General features: G+C 40.0%; 1 long non-coding RNA gene across 1 annotated transcript in view; it reads left to right on the top strand.

Moving 5' to 3' along the window:
• Positions 1-19118, top strand: part of LOC121028062 (uncharacterized) — an 85146-nt gene extending 66028 nt beyond the window's left edge. The window contains exon 3 of the long non-coding RNA XR_005789042.1: positions 18943-19118. This is a non-coding gene — a long non-coding RNA (uncharacterized LOC121028062). The remainder of the gene's footprint in view (positions 1-18942) is intronic.
• The last annotated feature ends 845 nt before the right edge of the window (positions 19119-19963 follow it).

Here is a 19963-nt window from a genome sequence, read left to right as displayed (position 1 = left end):
TATATATATCCCATATATATAGTATATCTATATATATATCCCATATATATAGTATATCTATATATATCCCATATATGTCTATATATCCCATACATATATATATATATATATCCCATATATATGTATATATATCCCATATATATATCCCATATATATACATACATACACATATATATTTATATTTATAGTTTTACTGTTTCTAAACACCTTTACATGTATAACTTCATTCTACTGATTTTTTTTTAATTGAATGCCTAAGGTAGGGTGGTCTTACCCTGGGCTCTGAGGGTACAGAAATGAATCACACATTCATCAAGATGGGGGCCTAGCTGGAAAAGAAACAGGATTTTTTTTAGGATAATTGAAATTTGGGAAGACAAGGCAAAGTGGGGCTTGAACCACAGATGCTAGGGTTTCTCTTATGCAAACATTAAAAAAAAGTATGACAAGCAGCATTTCTAGATGACAATTTCAGAGCTGTCTTATTATCTGTTGTAAAACCTACAGTGAATTAATACTAAAGTCATTAATTTTTAAAATTTCTAATCTTTCCCTTTCTTTTTAATAAGGTGATAGAATAGGCTGTGATTACCTCAGTCAAAAAGGTGAATAAGAGTTTTTTAAATGTTTATTATTTATCTTTAAGAGAGAGAGAAAGATGGGGGGTGAGCAGGGGAGGGACAGAAAAAGAGGGAGACACAGAATCCGAAGCAGGCTCCAGGCTCTGAGCCCTCAGCACAGAGCCTGATGTGGGGCTCAAATTGCCCCTGACCCCGAACCGTGAGATTATGACCTGAGCTGGAGCAGGACACCGGATCTACGGAGTCACCCAGGCGCCCCCTGGTGAATAAGATTTTTAATTGTGCTTCTTCATAAGTCCATTTATGTTGGTTTGTGTAAATAGGGAACAGCGCTGCTAGATTAGCTGAAGTGAAATTGATCTAAGCTATGTTAAGGGGAGTGTTGTGGTAAGAGACTTTTCCATGGAAAGAGCGAGATGACAGAACCCCAGAGGTGCATGCAACCTTACTGTACAATAGCCACTGTTTCTGTGAAGCTTCTGAGGGGAAACAAAAAAAAAAAAAAAAAAAAGAAAAGAAAAGAAAAGAAAACGTACATGAAGGACAAGGCCAAGCCAAGGAATACCAGGTTCTTAGCTGGGGCTTGGGGCTCCAACTACATTCTGAATAGTGATTTTGGCTGTGTTGCAGGCAAGGCAACTTTAATCCAGGCTAGAAATAGATCTGCGTTCTCAAAACATGTGAGCCCTGCCCCTTTTCTCCTAAGCACACCCAGGAGTCTCATCCTCTCTGTGGGAAAACAAACAAGCCAGTGAGGAGTAAATAAGAAAGCAGTGACCTCAAAATCCAGACTTCCGTTGGTTCGGGCAGGCTGCCCTCAAGATGAACCATCTATGAAGTGTGGCAGCAAAGAAACGTTGCCAAGGGGGAAGAACACCTTCAGCCAGGCTCACTGCAGTGAGAGCTCTACACTCGGCACAGATGGCCATCAAAGCGTTCTTTCCCATGACCATGACCCATTCTTGCTAGAGGGCTTAGGGTGGAGTGGGAGGAGGAAACTCTGTCCATGCCCGCTGAGTAACAAAATGGCTGGTCTGTTCAGAAAATTCAGCGGGCAAAGTGTCTCAGTGGTTTGATACCAATGAGAATTGCCTTGCAGACAGGGAACTTCATCGATGGAATTGTTGACTTTTAGACTTGTCCTAGGACCCAGAAAATACTGATTTATTCATTCAACAAATCTCTGTATTGAGCACTACCTACCCGAAGAGCGTTTGTGGTCGCAAAGATCACTAAGAAAAAAAGTCTTGACAGTGCAACGCTCTGGTCCCAGTAACTGACGAAGAAATCAAACCGAGTGACTTGATCCAAATGATGGGAGAAAGAGAGAATGCCAGATCAGCCTTCATGCAGGATGGGTATTCCCATTTCCTTGGAAAGCTAGCACTTAAGAACTGCAAGCTTCATACTCTGAAAGACTAAATGGAGTAAACTCCAGTGATTCCAGTGTCTCTAAGATGCTTGATGTTCTTTGCCTTTGTTCTTTGTTTTTCAGAGCTGACCTTTTCTTAATGGTATTTTACTGTAACCCAGTTCATGTTCCATCAAATAGTAGGTTTAAAAAAGAAAATCCCATAGGACTTCCCTGGTAATTTTGCAGCTATTTATTAGAATTTTAAATACTTCAGAAAATGGACTTAAAAACCCCGCTTGAAAGAATTTGAAAGAGAAAAAATATTGACCTTTATAATAAATTGATACTGTTACAAAAATATACCCTAGAGAAGACTGGAAATGGTCATTTAGAGTTGGATACTAGCAAAGTAAGCTCTTTAATGTATCTCATAAATATATTTTATATGCCTTTCAAATGGCGAGAGAATAGTGCAGGCCCCTTTTTTTCATCCATAATTATTTTCTTCTCATCGTAGGAATCCATTCAGTGTAATTTGTCCATGACATTTAGGTAGAAGTGGGAACATTTCCACTTCCTGTTTCTAAACACTGCAGCATTAACAATGTCAACTAGATCTTAGGTATTACAATAATGTTGACTCTAGGGATGGTTACACAGTGGTGAGAATTGCATGATGCTCTATTTGAGGTTCTACCTCCAGAAAAGTGGTCCTTATGATTGAAGTTTGAACACAGAAATAATGCATTGTCTTTGCAAGTGTATGATAAAGATCCTGGTTTGAGATTAAATAGGGCTCCCTTGGGCACGTCTAGGAATGGAAGAGGAAACACATTGCCTCAAAATATTCTCTGCTTCTGTACATAGTGCCTCCCGGGCCTTCTCTTTTCTATCTCCCTCAAGTTCATACTTGGAGTACCGATGGTTCAAGAAATAAGGGAAGGTCTGAGAGATCAACTAGGAACTTGGAATGGGATCCTGAGTAAAGGACAGACAAGCCAAGCAAATGGATTGATCAGGCAAGGACCGGCAAGGTCTGCTGAGACAAAGTAGGTGTGCTAGTCAGGGTATAACACTCTGAAAAATGAGTCCTTAAATCTCACGACTTAACATTACAAAGGTTTATGTTATACTCAAAGTCCAACAGTGGTTGGTGGGAGGCTGAATTTTACCCAGACACCAGAGAGCGAGAGCATGTCAGCGTGTGCATTCTGCAGGTGCTATGGCAGAGGTCAAGAGTGCTGGAAGGTTGCTCATCGGTTCTTACATACTTTGGATCAGATAGGATGCAGGTTTTTTCCGTCCTTGTCCATTGGCCAGAATTAGTCAAATGGCCCCCATGTGCAAGGGGCAGGGCAATATGCATTTAGTGGGTAGCACACAACCGCTGGGGGCCTGCGGTTGGTTATCCTGCTGACTGGTTACAAAACCAGCCCCTTGGTTTCTAATTGTGCCTTTGCCTGAGAAGCTGCTGCTTTCCCTTAACACAGCAACCATGGTTCAGGTCGGTGGGCAGAGGCTCCACCCCGATGTGCTGTAGGTTTCTGATTTGTTTTGCCAATGATACCGATGGAAGTAGGAGTCAAGGCAGCATATTTCTGTGTGGTATTTCCTCTGTCAGTAGTCTCCTCGGGGCTGCGTAGTTGCCTACAGCATGTTTAGTCCAGGGAAGAGTACACCAGGATCCATAACGAAGTCAAATTCTTCTGCACTCTGTGTTTCCATTCCAAGAACTTTGCACTAATGGCCGTCAGGAAGGGCTTACCATGATTTGGCTCTCCTGGTTCAGTACCTGCATGGCCACCCCCTCACAGGGGGAGGAAAAAGACGCAATGCCAGGCACACCTCTGCCTCTCGCTCTCTAGCAGCTGAGAAAAACTTGCCAGTCCCCAGCTTCGGACCAAGCCAGAATCTCGCCCCCTCTGTACCTTGTTTGGGCAAAACTCCACCTAAGGGCAAATGAAAGGGCACGGCCGGGTTCCTCGGTTGCATGGGCGGCTACGGAAAACACGGTTTCCTTCGCCTGGGCATCTTCTGGCTCGTTCCGATGACTTGTGTCAAAAGCGTCTCCCCGGAGGGCAGCAGCGGAAGACCAAGAACGCACTGACGGGGTGAGAGCCCCGAGAATGCAAAGCATCAGCAGCATTCGTGCCAAGAAATCTCACGGCGGCAGAAGACCGTGCCAGCGGCTTTTGTCAGGACGACAGACAGGAGACTCAGCACACGTAACAAGACTCACAACATCAGGCTCAGTTGCCCTCTGCTCAAATGTCGGTCCTCGACACCGGGCCCTGGCAGCCCGGAGCAGATGTTGGCAGGCGCGGACGCTCTCTGCAGCGCCCTACAGTGCCCTGATGGGGCGGGTGTGGGAGCTGCGGTTTCGGAGGGTGCCAGCGGCACAATTCCTGCTGTTAGTCTTGGCAGAGACAGGGGACTGGATGCACAGCACTCAGGGCCCAAGGGAGGAATAGAACGGCCTACATTGTGTAGCAGGCAAGAGGGCTGATTCACAAAGCTCCCCAGAGACTGTTCACAATTTTCAGAATCACTGGGGAGAGATCTGAGGGGTTGCATATGCAAAAAGACTTTTTTTTTTTTAAGCTGAGACACCAATGTTAATGTTTACTTTTGGAGAGAGACAGAGCATGAGCAGGGGAGGGGCAGGGAGAGAGGGAGACACAGAGTCCGAAGCGGGCTCCAGGCTCTGAGCTGTCTGCACAGAGCCCGATGCGGGGCTCGAACTCACAGACCGTGAGATCATGACCTGAGCCGAAGTCAGATGCTCAACTGACTGAGCCACTCAGACGCCCCTATGCAAAAATACTTTTGGCCTAAGATTGTGACCCAAGGGGCACCTGGGTGGCTCAGCCCTGCACTGTACCCCACCTGGTCCCAGAAGTCCGGTCGGTTCAGTGACATCACATGGTATTTTGAAACCAGCTCTCGTGGAAGGTATTTACACTTATGCAAATCAGTGAATATGAAAATTAGGGCTTTTTTGAGGGGGGCGTCAACAACATTGTCCCCATTTACACTACTGTCCTCAACTAATATTATGAAGTACAAAGAGTTGAATCAAGTTGAATTTTTCCTGTAGGCAACTGAGAGCTTTTGAAAGGAGGAATAATGTTTTCAAAGAGAATATTAAGGATATTAGTCTGGCATTGATACATGGAAAGGCAAGAATTGAGAGACTTGTGTAGCCAGTAAATAGTTATGAGCCTCTTAACATAATCCAGGAATAAGGAATCAAGTACTTGAACTTGAGTGCTCATGGTATAAATAAAGAGGAAGAAATGAGCCCAAGAACCTTTCAGTTAAGACCTTGATTTTGGCAGACAAGGTCAGGGTGATTGGCCCTTAGTAGATGCTCTTTAAATATGTGTTGAATTAAATTGAGTTTGAATGAAAATTTATTCACAAATTTCATTCTCTGTTCTTCCCCCCCCCCCCCGCCCCTGTTCTGTCTTAGATCATTCTTCATTCTGTTTGTTATTTGCCTATACCTATTACTGTTTCTTGGGTTGCTTTTTTCCCCTCCAATCATTGTATTTTTCTCTACTTCATTTCTAGAATAATTGGTAACCAATCTTACTATCTGCTCAGAAATTTGGAAAACAAAATCACTTGGCAGATAGGGTGATAGAGCTGTCCCTCCCAGAGATCAGGGAGTTGGTATTCCCCAACAAAGGTATTTCAACACAGGCTCTTTCTGGGTTGAAAAATACTTCCTACTCTCAGCATACTCCTTTATCTCAGTTCAGTAATGTTTTATAGGTGGAAGCAACAAAATAAATGAAATATGAGTCACCTTTAAAACTTGCGGTGTGCCTGTCAAATTAATCGCACAACCCACACACCAAACTCATTCCTTTAATTGAGTGTCTTAGAGGTGCTACCCCTCAGCATAAGCTGTAGTTAATGATCAATTGTTGCCATAAATGATTTAACATTTGTGTACATGTGAGATGGCATGCCATAATTCATGGAAATGCCAATGCTGTGAAATAACCACAAACAGTGATAAATGGGCTGTCAATTTCTATATAATTACTCCAGATCTATCATCCTACTTTGTATGTTGAAATGCATTAGTGCATAACAAATGTGCATCATCCCAGTGATCAATATCCTATTTCAAATGAAAGTGTGTTACGGTATAATTATCATGTTATATTTTCTGATGATTTTTCTGTCCAGCTATGCTGTATTTCAATTTAAAAATAAAACCACGGATCGTCTACCTGGATTAACCTGACGCTACTGGTCATAATTAGCACATGGTTTGATATGTGCAGTTTTAATTTAGACATTAATTATCGCTTGTGACATCACTTGGGTGTTAGACGGTTTAATTTGTCCACTTGAAGTAGTATCTCCTGAATAGCTATCTTGTGCCCCAAATAAATCTCATTCTCTGGGCCTTTGATCTGAAAACCTTTTTTTTTTTTTTTTTTTTTTTTTTTTTTTTAGTGTATTAGTATGTTTTTTTCTTCCTTTGCTTCTTCATTTTGCTTTCTCTTTCTTGATTCTCTTTATTTCATTTTGCTGAGGTAATATTTTTAGGTTAAAGATGGAGGTCAACCAGACTGAACCAAAAATGAACTTAAAATGAGCTCTTTGACAGGCAAAAAAGACCATTTTTATACATTCAGATACTTTAAGAATTTTCTGGTAGTTTCTAGAAAGAATAGAGGGAATGTAAACACCTCAGTTTTGCAGGCATCCCTGGCCTAACCATGTGCTTAGAAAGGGCGAGGTACACCCTTGGCCTTGCTCAGCACCCCTAGGGATGAATGATAGTAATTTGATTGACACATGAGTCTGGCTTACCCATGCTCTAAGACTGTCACTCAGCTAGTGAGAGCCCTGGCTGACCCCTCAGCAGCTGCCTGTCAGGGCCGCTCTCTTGTTCTCTTCTTGCCAAAACAATCAATTTCATGTAATTTTTTGAAATTATTTTATTGGATAAATTTGACATGTAACACTGTGTAAATTTAAGCTGTACATGTTACTCTGAATATATATTGTAATAATGGTTTCTGTTGTAACAATATATATCACATTGCTTACTTGTTCTGCAATATTATTGTCTATGTTCAGTTAACTGTACGATAAATATCTATGGTTATCTTAGTACTTGTTACAAGTTTACTCTTAAACACTTCAGTCTTCCCCTCCCAGCCCCTATCCCCTGATAACCACTGTTTTACTCTGTTCTGTTTGTTCACATGCTTGGTTATTTTAGATTCCACATCTAAGTGATATCATACAGTACTTGTCTTTCTCTGTCTGGTGTTCAAGGTCCATCCGTGTTGTCGCACATGGCAGGAGATCCTCCCTTCTTGTGGCTGGATAGTATTTCATTGCGTGTACGTGCCATATCATTTTAATCCATTCATTTGTTGGCTGTTTCCATATCGTGGCTATGGTGACTAGTGCTGTGATAAACATCTGAGTTGTTTCCGTATCTTGGCTGTTGTGAATAGTGCTGTGATAAACCTGGGGGTGCGTATCTTGCAGAACTCCTGGTTTAATTTCTTTTGGGTATATTCCCAAAGTGGAGTTGCTGGATCATGCGGTAGGTCTATTTTTAATTTTTGGAGGAACCTCCATATTGTTTTCCATAGTGGTTGGACTAATTTACATTCCCACCAACTGTGTGTAAGTGTTCCCTATTCACCACATCCTTCCCAATGCCTATTGTCTCTTTTCTCGATAATGGCCATTCTGACAAGTGTGAGGTGGTCTTTCATTGTGATTGTGATTTACTTTTCCCTGATGATGCGTGATGTTGAGCACCTTCTCCCGTGCCTGTTGGCCATCTGGATGTCCTCTTTGATAAAAAGTCTATTTAGTTCTTCCCATTTTCTAATCAGATTTTTTTTTGTTATTATTTGTGTTCATTCTTTATATATTTTTGATATTAACCCCTTATCTGACATATGGTGAGCAAAAATTTTCTCGCATTTTGCAGGCTGCCTTTTCATTTTGCTAATTGTTTCTTTTGCTGGGCAGAAGCTTTTGAGTTTGACGTAGTTCCATTGGTTGATTTTTGCTTTAGTTGTTTTTCAAAAGCAATCGTTTTCAGAAGTTATATAATCTTAGTTTCTTTTTGAAACAAAAAATAGCCATTCACCGAGAGACGGTATTCTAGCAAAGGTTTAAAATAACGAATCAGGGGCGCCTGGGTGGCTCAGTCGGTTAAGCATCCGACTTGGGCTCAGGTCATGATCTCACGGTCCGTGAGTTCGAGCCCCGCGTCGGGCTGTGTGCTGACAGCTCAGAGCCCAGAGCCTGTTTCGGATTCTGCGTCTCCCTCTCTCTCTGCCCCTCCCCTGTTCATGCTCTGTCTCTCTCTGTCTCAAAAATAAATAAATGTTAAAAAAAATTTTTTTTAATAAAAAATAAAATAACGAATTAACTTGTGGTCTGAACTTCTATGGAGGAACAGTGTGATGCTTGAAGGAGACATAATTTGTGAGGAAGTGAGATACCTGAAAAACCTAAGATAGTGTTCCCAACCTTGGGAATCAGGGGTCTCCAAACCGGGGAGATGATGTATGTGCTTGCTCAAGGTCTGTGGCACAGCATTGTGGTAGCAGCGGGCTTTCTTTGCAGTTCTCTGACCTTTCTGTGACTCTAGTAAACCCTCTCTGGCCAAGGGAATCCTGTATTTACTTACAATACAAACAGGGCAGAGAACACCCTAGGATAACTCTTCTTTGGCCTTGGCTGCATTTCTGAGGCTTCCTGACCTCCAGGACTATCTCTGTCTTGCCTTTGCACCCACCCAAGCCCCATTGCTTCTCTTTGCCCCATGCTCTCTCGAAATAAGCCAGGATTTCTCTTTAAGTTTAGTACTTTTCTGTTTTTCTTTTTTTTTTTTTTAACAGTTTATTTTTGAGAGAGACAGAGTGCGAGTGGGGGAGGGGCAGAGAGCGAGAGAGTGACACGGAATCCAAAGCAGGCTCCAGGCTCTGAGCCATCAGCACAGAGCCCGACACAGAGCTTGAACTCACAAACCGTGAGATGATGACCTGAGCCGAGGTTGGACGCTCAACCCACTGAGCCACCCAGGTGCCCCTAAAGTTCAGTACTCTTCAAACCTCTCGTGATCAACCGAATGCATTTTCTGAATTCTTCCTTCTCTGTCCTGTCACTTCCCAGTATGAATTTTAAAATAGGCCCTTAATGACCACTTAACCTGATTTTATTCCCCACTCAAGCTTCCTTTGTTCCAAACCTTCTGACTGTTGCTCTGTCCTGCATACTGGCTGTGCTCTATCCTCAAGCTTTTACCCGAGACTGAACAATTCTCGTCTCCAGTTTTTCCTCCATCAGTTCCCGTTCATTTGACAGACAAGTCTTGGTCCCTTTTCCAAAAGAAGCTCTTTCTGATCTTCCAGAGTCGGTGAAACCCCCCCCTGTCAGGCCATCTCTGCGTCTCAGTTTTACATTTATTTGATTATTGGGTTAACATCTTCCTTCTCCGCTAGACTGTAAGAGGTTCAAGGGCAGGGATTATAGCTGCTTTTGCTGAGAATACTTGCTAATACCCGCCCCCACTGTGTGCGTGAGTGTGCGCAGAGGCGTGCGTGTGTATGTGTGTGCGTGTGTCTGTTTAATGAATTGCTGGACGAATGAACGGGCAGATGGAAACTCATTACACAAATTTGCAACTGCATTGGGAAATTATCTCTCTCTTCATATCCGACAGCAGATATGAACATTTGTAACAGAAATTATAACTTCGGAGGACAATTTCAAAACTTCTCTAAAATAGAATATCCTGAAAGCTGTATGAGAATGCATTTTAAAAACAGAATACACAAAAGACTGTCCAATACGTGGTCTCACTGAATCCTCAGAACAGCCCTATCCCCCTTTCAAAGACAAGGAAGGTGAGATCAGGTATGGTAAGGAACTTGTTCAAGGACATTTGAACCCAGAATGTCTGATTCTTAGGACAGATCTTTTTCCATAACATAAAACTGCTCTCTTTCCTCCTATGAAACAATATAATATTCTCAGTTTAATGGTTGACTTGATGTTGTAAAATGGTGAATTTTTATTTCAGTGATGCTTTATAGCAGAATTTTCTTTTGTGGGAAGATATCAATAGAGGTGATAGGGAATCGGAGCAAGCCACCCCAAAATATGTATGGCATACATAATGGAAGACACTTGGTGCATGAAACAGTAGATGCATGAAAAGCGTTCTGACCTTCCTTTTTCTTCCAGAAAGCAGGAGATTAAACTCCCACGTGAAAGGTACCCAACCAGTAAGTACCAGAGGAAGGAAAATATTCTTATCATCAAGACAGGGAGTCAAGGCCAAGAAACCTGTAGAAACAGGCTTTGTTAAACTAACTCTTATCTTCCTAGTTACTTTCCCATAATTAACTGCCCTCCACCAAACCCCTTTGTCTTGTCACGTTTTCACAATTTACTGCTCTTGTCCAATCTCTTATGGAAGCATTTGGCCCTAACTGCTTCTTTGTGCTGTTCACTTCTCTTGTGAAGGCTCCCACGGACCTATCAGCATCACTAAATGAAATGTGTGTGCTTTTCTCCTGCTTAAGTCAGTTTAATTCTTAGGCCCAGACAGAGACCCAAAGAGGGTCAAGGAGAAATTTCCCCTGAGAAGGTCAATCAACAGATTGGGATGTTTACCTGAAATATCGATTTAGGTAACATTTTTTCAAAACACTGCTATCAACTAACATACTACAGCTCTTTGTCCGTGACATCAAGTTGAGACATTTTTCCTTTTCATCTAGAGATTTTCTTTTTTATAAATTTTTTTTTTCAACGTTTATTTATTTTTTTGGGGACAGAGAGAGACAGAGCATGAACGGGGGAGGGGCAGAGAGAGAGAGGGAGACACAGAATCGGAAACAGGCTCCAGGCTCTGAGCCATCAGCCCAGAGCCTGACGCGGGGCTCGAACTCACGGACCGCGAGATCGTGACCTGGCTGAAGTCGGACGCGTAACCAACTGCGCCACCCAGGCGCCCCTTCATCTAGAGATTTTCAAACATCCCTATGTTGAGCAGCTTAACCCTGGCAGGCATAGTCTGTTGTTCTTGAAGACAGAAAGTCTGAGAGAGAGACAGGCATTTCTAAGATGAGTGTCATCAAATAGACACAAAGCTGTGGGAAATATTTGTCTTGATTCACTCTTTGTGGTCAAAGGAAAATCACAAATCAGGAAGAACACCATGGTGGTTAATTTTTATGTGTTAACTTAACTGGGCCATGGGGGGCCCAGAGAGTTGGCCACATGTTTTTCTGGGTGTGTCGTAAGGGTGTTTCTGGGTAAGGTTAACATTTGTGTTGGTAGACTGAGTAAAGCAAATTGCTCTCCTCAATGTGGGTGGGCCTCATCCAATCAGTGGAATACCTGAATAGACCTAAAAGCCTGAATAACAGGCTGCCTGATTGTTTGATCTGGGATGTTGGTCTTTCCGGCCTTCGGGAAGGAACTGAACTGAAAAAATATTTCTGCTTGGGTCTCAAGCCTGGCAGCGTTCAGACAGGACACCATTGGTTCACCTGCTTGTAAGGTCTTTGGACTCAGACTCAGACTATAACTACACCATCAGCTCTCCTGGGTCTCCAGCTTGGTGACTATATATATCGCCGTATATTTATATGTTTCTCTGGGGAATGTTGACTAACACAGATTTTGGTACAGTAAGCTATGGGGGTGATGCTGCTACCCTAGTGGGCCTGGAAGGTGGGACAGAGAGGCAAAGGGGATTATTCGCAAACCTAATCTAATAGAATTTGCCATGGCCAGGTTGGGGGAGGGGGCGTGCAGGGGTGAGGGTGCGGTGCCTGGATGGCTCAGTTGGTTAAGTGTCCAACTTCGGCTCAGGTCATGATCTCGTGGCTCATAGATTCGAGTCCCACATCAGGCTCTGTGCTGACAGCTCAAAGCCTAGAGCCTGTTTCAGGTTCTGTGTGTGTCTCTCTCTCCCCCTCCCCTGCTCACTCTCTCTCTCTCTCACAAAAATAAATAAAACATTAAGAAAACTAAAAAAAAAAAAATTAAAAAAAAAGGGAATTTGCCTTGATAGCCTTTGAACCTGCTTGGGCCTTCTTCCTCTTTCTTCCTTCTAATTTCTCCCTTTGGGAACGGGTATGTCTATCCCATGCTTGTCTCACCACTGTATTTTGGGAGCACATAATATGTCTGCTTTCAGAAGTTCACAGCTAGACATGAATTTTGCCTCAGGATCAATTGTACCTTTAGTCTTAACCCGCATTTGATTTAGATGATTTGGGGGGAGATTTTGGACATTAGGTTTTAGAGTTGATGCTGGAACAAGTTAAGACTTTTGGGCTGTTGGGAATAAATGAATATTTTGCATGTGAGAAGGACAGGAATTTGGGGGGGGGGGTTCCAGGGCTGGGACACCTCTTTGAATTGTGCCCCCCACCCATTTGTATGATGGTTTTTGGAGATGGTAACTTTGGGGAGATAATTGGGTTTAGATGAGATTGTGAGGTAGGATCTTCATGATAGAACTACTGCCTTTATAAGAAGAGACACCAAGGGTGCCTGGGTGGCTCAGTCGGTTAAGCATTCGACTTCAACTCAGGTCATGATCTCATGGCTTATGAGTTCGAGCCTCACGTCAGGCTCTGTGCTGACAGCTGGGAGCCTGGAGTCTGCTCCCAATTCTGTCTGTCTATCTGTCTATCTATCTGTCTGTCTGTCTCGAAATAAATAAATAAACATTAAAAAAAAAAAGAATTGTATAAGAAGAGACACCAGAGAGCTTGCTGTCTGTCTCCTCACTGTCCGGTGAGGACAGAAAGAGAAGAGGCTGTCTGCAATCTGGAAAGAGAACCCTTACAAGAAACTGATCATGCTGGCACCTTGATCTTGGACTTTGAGCTTTCCGAACTATGAGAAAATAACTTCCGTTGTTTAAGTCAAATGGTCTGTGGTATTTTATTTTGGTAGCTCCACTTAATAAACATGGAAACCAACTAGGACACCTTTTTGAAATCATCTAATTGGACTCAAACCTGCCATGTTCTTCCTTGTTCTCCCTGGAAACTGAAGTAACAAAAATGCTTCACAGGAAGATAAGTCACTATTTTGCCATGTTTTGCTAAAGGCAGTCACCCACCCTGTTACTGCCTGCCTATCCTCTGCCTGCTGGGTGTTTGGATCCATTTGATCATAACAGTATGCTGAGGCCAGCAATAACTTTTTTTTTTAATGCTTACTTATTTACTTTCAGAGAGAGAGAGACAGCGTGTATGGGTGGGGGGAGGGGCAGAGAAAGTGGGGAGAGAGAATCCAAGCAGGCTCCATGCTTCCAGCCAGAGCCCAATGCCGGGCTTGATCCCATGAAACCTGAGATAATGACCTGCCCTGAAATCAAGAGTTGGATGCTTAGCCAACTGAGCCACCCAGGTGCCCCGGCAATGACTTGTGTGTTTTTTTTTCTTTGAAGTACATTTTTTTCATTTCTTTTTTTAATGAATATTATTTATTGTCAAATTGGCTTACATACAACACCCAGTGCTCATCCCAACAAGTGCCCTCCTCAACGCCCATCACCTGCTTTGCCCTTTTCCCCTACCCCCCCATCCATCCTTAATTTGTTCTCTGTATTTAAGAGTCTCTTATAGTTTGCCTCCCTCCCTCTCTGTTTGTATCTTTTTCCCCTTCCCCCAAGTTCTTGTGTTCAGTTTCTCAAGATCCACATATGAGTGAAAACATATGATATCTGTCCTTCTCTGACTGACTTGTTTCACTCAGCATAATACCTTCCAGTTCCATCCACATTGGTGCAAATGGCCAAATTTCATTCTTATTGCCGAGTAGTATTCCATGGAATATATAAACCACATCTTCTTTATCCATTCATCAGTTGATGGACATTTAGTCTCTTTCCATAATTTGGCTATTGGTGAAAGTGCTGCTATAAACATTGGGGTACACATGCCCCTATCCCAGCAATAACTTTTAACTTTTAAGCAAAGAGCCTTTCATTTGTTCATCATTTTTCTTACAGTGATGGAAAGCCAGGGCCAAGTTTTTTAAGGCTAAGAAAAACCGCCAGCAGATTGTATGTCTTTCAAAGACTTCGTATTCATATATTCTGACTTGTTACGTACTACCCTCTTTTTAAAAAGAAAAAGATCGGGACAACTTGAGACGTCTTGTCCATGATGTGTGAAATTAATTCTTTACTTTAAAATAATTTTATTAAAACTTTTTCAAAGAGGTGATAAGATAAAAGATCAAAGTGAGTACAAAGTTAAATTGTTCAGAACCTTATACTAAGTTTTAATATAGGGATATCACAAAGTATTCAAGGGCTAAACAGCCCGATTGAACCAAAATCAATTTCTCAAAATAATAGTTTAGAGAAAATTTAGATTGACAAATGACTGGACTGTAACAAACTAAAAGTATTGTCTTTTGCTAGAAGTGAGAGCATTGTGTTTTAAATACATATTAAAGAATTATATAGATACATCCTTCTTGGGGAAATGCAAATTTCTTTGGAAATGTCTCTGTTGTATAAAAATAAAACCAATTTTACAGGATTCCATGGAAAACGTTCTCTAAAAAATCTAAACTAATAAAAAACTTGAAGAATTCTCATGAAAGTCAGGAACAAGACATTGGTATGCACTGGAACTTGTAATAGTTAATATTTTTTGGAAATCCTAAAGAATTTTATTGAAATGAGAAATATAAACATTCTAATGGAACAGGCAACTCTTGCTATTGGCAGATGAGATGACAATTTATATGGAAAACTGGAGAGATTGTAATGAAAAACTACCTAAAACAATGAGAGGATTTAGTAAGGTGAATCACAAAAAAATGAAAGATGAACACATTTTAGTATGCAAAACAGCAATTGGAAAATGTCATGAAATCAAATCTCTCGTTGACAGTAGGAAAAAATGTCAACAAAAATGTCAAGAAATTTATTGAATGTATACAAAGAAAGTTTTACTCAGGGACAAACAAGAAGATTTGAGTCAATGGAAAGACATTTTCTCAGATTGGAAAACTCAGTAAAGAGTTCAAGTTCTCGTACATTAACCTAGACCTTCAGTGTGATGATGCTGAATGTCGCAATTTGGGAAGAGACAGTGTGGTGGGTGTTGGACGGAATTTGACAGTTTGTTTCCATGTGTACTGAAAAAATAATCCTGAGGAAATAGTCAGAAAAATTCTTCAAAAATAAGAGTAATGGGGTGATAAGAAAGCCGAGAGTAATTAAATACATTTGGCCTTAGGACATGAATAGACGTATTGTATTGATTAAACTCTGGTGTCAAGCAAACTGAATTCACTCCCTGGATTTATCACTCATAACTCTGTGACCGCAGGCAAATTATTGCTGTATTTTCCTCGCCTGTGAAATGGTAGTGTATTAGGTGATAAAGTAAAATGAAACTATAAAACGACTTAAAGAAGATTAAGTTAAAGAATAATATTATTATGAGGATAGCTTTCCTGAATCAATAACAGAACTCAGAAAGTGTAAATGAAATGATGGCTGAATTTTAACTAAAACTTTAAAAATGCACTCAAAAACATGTAATAAAATCAAAAGCCACACTCAAACATGTATTTAATAACAGCTAAAACCTCATTTATGTTCTTACTAATAAAAACGAGATAAGTGGGGCACCTGGGTGGCTGTCGGTTGAGTGTCCGACTTTGGCTTAGGTCATGATCTCACGGCTCGTGAGTTCGAGCCCCGCGTTGGGCTCTGTGCTGACCTCTCAGAGCCTGGAGCCTGCTTCCGATTCTGGGTCTCCCTCTCTCTCTGCCCCTCCCCTGCTCATGCTCTGTCTCTCTCACTGTCTCTCAAAAAATAAATAAACATTAAAAAAATTAAAAAAAAAACTAGATAAGCTACTCAATAGAAATAATTGGCAAAACCCATGATGAAGTTTCATAAAGAAACACACGTGCCTTATAGTCTCTTGAAAAAGGCTCAAAATCACTCTGGATTAAAGAGAAGCAAATTAAAATAGTTAGGTATAAGGTTCGTAATACACCTTGTTGTGGAAGATACAGCCTATCTTTCCTGCATTGTTTTGTAGGGTACAAAACTGGTGGAGATTCTTCAGAGGGAGGTTGATAGAGTATTTCAAAATTTTAAAAATGTACCTATCATTTCACCCAACAAGTCCATATTTCAGATTCATGAATTCCTCATATAGGTGCTCAAAAATGAAAAAGAAATTAATAGAAATCAGTTTAATACATTTCAAAACAATTAGCAAAGGATATTGCAAAATGAGAAAATCAAAATGACAACACCATGTGTGCAAGGCTTCCAAAATGTGTGTGTGTGTGTGTGTGTGTGTGTGTGTGTGTGTGTGTGTGTGTTTAAACATACATGCATTAGGTAGAAAATTTGGGGCATGATACTTACAATGTTTAATAGTAATCACACCTAGGGGCACCTGGGTGGCTCATTCACTTGAGTGTCCGACTTTGGTTCAGGTCATGATCTCACAGTTCATGGGTTCAAGCCCATTATTGGGTTTTGTGCTGACAGTACGGAGCTTGGAGCCTACTTTGGATTTTCTGTCTCCTTCTCTTTCTGCCTCTCCCCAGCTCATATGCTCTCTCTCCCTCAAAAATAAATAAACATTAAAAAAAATAGTAATTACATCTGTGAGGTGAGATTGAAAAAAATTTTTTGTAGTGATTGCATTTTCCAGCTGCATCCATGTGTCACTTTCATGGTAGAAAACTATTTAAATTTAGAAATAAAATGCACTGCAGAGTCCTAGAGCAAGTGTGCCTATTTATTCCCATATTTTTAAGAAAAGAGTAATAGATATTAGCAAAATCGAATAAAGAATCCTGCAAAACCTACTGAGAAACACGAGAGGATTCTCAGAGAAAAATACATAAAATCACAAATTACTTCATATTTTTGGATTTTCTTAGAGTCTGAAAATGTAAAGGAAGGTGGAATGAACATTTTCCTGAGGTATGAATAAAATAAGAATATTTGAAAATGAAAGTACAGAACAGGAAATAGATTCTTCAGATGTTAATGTCTTTATAATGCTATAATAATTTAAATTATAAAGTGGCATTAAACTAAACAAAATGACAAAATAAATGGACCAGAAAAAGACTTTTTAATAAAAAGGATGATTATATGATGATTAAACATCACAAAGCAATAAATGAGCTGTGGTCATACAATAATACTAGGACTGTTGATTAATCAATATCAGTTGTTAAATGATTAACCAGTGCAGGTCAATATCACTAGAATATATTCATTGAAATTTTTAAAGTAGTAGGTTTAATAAAATTTCAAACCATAAAAGTCCAGAAACAAACAAATAAATATTTATCAATATCTCCATGGGCATCTTCTATTTTGGAAAGCATAGAAAGAAATTACTTTGGCAATGATAGTAGACTTCACTACAATTAAACGTGTTTTTTAAAACTGTTGCTCAAAATTAAAGACCAGTTTACTATGCAGCCTACACATTTGGAGAATATTTACAATACATATTAAAGACAAAAGGTTAAAATGTTTAATATACAAAACTTAAGCAAGACACACATGTATTAGTTGCATATTTAGATTAAGACACTAAAATTTCAAAAAACAAGTGGTCAACAAACAGTTTATAATAGTGGAAATACAAACGGCAAAGTGGCTGAAAATGGGAAAATGTTAAATCATGAATAAAGAAGGTGTCAATTAAAACATTAAAATACTAAGCTTGACTATGAACTTCTCTGAAAGTGTAAAATGTAAATCACTTAATACTGGCAAGAGTATTTTCCCATATACTACTGTGGGAATGTAAATCACACAGCCTTTGGAAAGCATTCCAAAGTGTACTGAGAACCTAAAAAATATTAGTAGTCTTCCATTCACTGATAGAAATTTATCTGAGAACGTAAGGTGAAATGCCTCGTGCATAAAAGTGATGCTTGAAACACACCCATGCCTGCATTTAGAAGAAGCTTGAATGATTAACAATAAAGATATGGTTAAATGACATGAGATGAACAAGTATGGATACATTTAAAATGATGTTTGTAAAGAGCACATGTCATAGTTTACATGAAAAAGAGGTAAGTGACATATCCATATAGTTTGATCTCAACGAAGCAAACACAACACACATACAAAATAGATTAGAAGAGGGAATTAAAAATATTCATGGTAGACCAGTCAGTAACCTTGATACAGTGGCAGGATAATGTTGGTGTTATTAACATGTAACAGACTTACTTCATGGGAGCAGGTGTTCCTGCCCATTGATGATGATAAGAATTTGATGGAACAATAATATCTTTTCTGTCGTTCATTAACTGACTCTGGAAGGCAGCTACTCCACCTCTTTTGACCTTGGGTTCTTTTGCTGTCATGTGCTGCTAGCAACAATAATACATCACTATCAGGGTCATTTGAAAGATAGAATAAGGTATGAATGAGAAAGTATGCTGTAAATGGCATGTAAATGTTACATATTTTTATTAACTAGTTGATGATTATCTAGTACCCTAAAGTTCTGCCTGGGTCAATGGCTGAATTTTGCGGACACAAACTCAATCATACTAGTAACTTCATGGCTATCATTGAGTGATGTTTCTGTAAAGAAATACATTTCGAAATCCACCAATGGTACAGATTTGTCTGTCAACATCAAATCAAAGTTATATTCATGTCAGCAAAGTATTATACACAGAAAGAGCTGTCAGCTTGTTAATATAAAAAGCACTGACTAATTTATAAAAATATTCAGTTGAAAGATAGTAGAAAGACAAGCTGCCAATATTAAGAGCAATGTGAAAATGAAAACTGGAGTAGGAGACCTACAAATTTTGTCGAGAAAAATCTTTGAAGATTTTGGCATAAGGAACGAGAAGGGCAGACACGAAGCTGATGCGTGACAGACAGTTGAGCAACCTATCTTGATTGAATGACTATTTTTAATCATTTTTACGTGGCATGATTTTCAGTGTTTAGGTGCAACCTGTTACAAAGGGAATAAAATCGAGAGAAAAAGAAGAAAAAGTAATGGAGTCAAATGCAATGTGAGAGATGGGAATGGACAAAAATCCTGCCACTTCCAGGATTCCGTCTGGAACTCTGAAGCTAGAGCAGTGGTAACCATGGATGAGGTTCAAAGCATCCTCTTTAGGTAAGTCGTGAGGCCAGTCTTTTCTGTACTTCCGTTTCCCTTACCATGATAAATTGCCCCTCAAAGATACATAGAACTAGGAAAAAAAAGGCAGAGATGTAATGCTTACATTAGATAATTATAGTGTATGGTGTGGGAGAGGAAGAAGTGGTCAAATAAATAGAAGTATGTTGATGCATTTAAGGAAGAGAGTGTAAATATATACACTTGGTTACACTCTTCCCCCATATCACCAAATGGACACAACCAGACACTCACTGTAACTGTGGCTCTGGTTTCTGATGCAAAAGAATCCCCTCCTCTGTAGCCTTGTTCTGCAACTGAGTGTATGAAAGGCAAAAATATCTAGTTAGTACGCCTAATTATATTATAGCTCTTGCCAACTAATTTTGGGAAAAAAAATCAGTCCAACTAATTAACTGACTGAATTGACTGACTATAGCATTTGTCAAACAGTTGGTTGCACTTTTTTTTGCTTGAATCTAAAACCGATGTGTCTTCAGAGTGTTGGGGTGGAGTCCATGCTTGGCCTCCTTGTTGATATCGGGTTCCCTGCCAGGCACTAAACTATGATATTTTTTTACTGTTTATTTTCTAATTCTCATTGAAGTTTCAAAGTACAGAAAAGTAGGAAAAAAGATTAAACATAGTTCTCTTATTTAAAGCTACACAATTATCCATGTGTTGTATTTTTTCTGTGCATATTTTTGCATATTTATGCTTAACAAGGTAATTTATATTTTTAATTGAATAATGAATATTACATATTTCTTAAATATATGTCTTAATGACTGTTGTATTGCCTCTACTTGGTAGCACCATTAACCATTAGTTCATTG

The sequence above is a fragment of the Herpailurus yagouaroundi genome, unplaced genomic scaffold (genome assembly GCF_014898765.1).
Source record: "Herpailurus yagouaroundi ecotype Mexico unplaced genomic scaffold, PumYag 100, whole genome shotgun sequence".
In the NCBI taxonomy this organism is placed as follows: domain Eukaryota; kingdom Metazoa; phylum Chordata; class Mammalia; order Carnivora; family Felidae; genus Herpailurus; species Herpailurus yagouaroundi.
The sequence above is the reverse complement of the archived record's forward strand: the minus strand, read 5'-3'. Positions and strand labels throughout refer to the sequence as shown.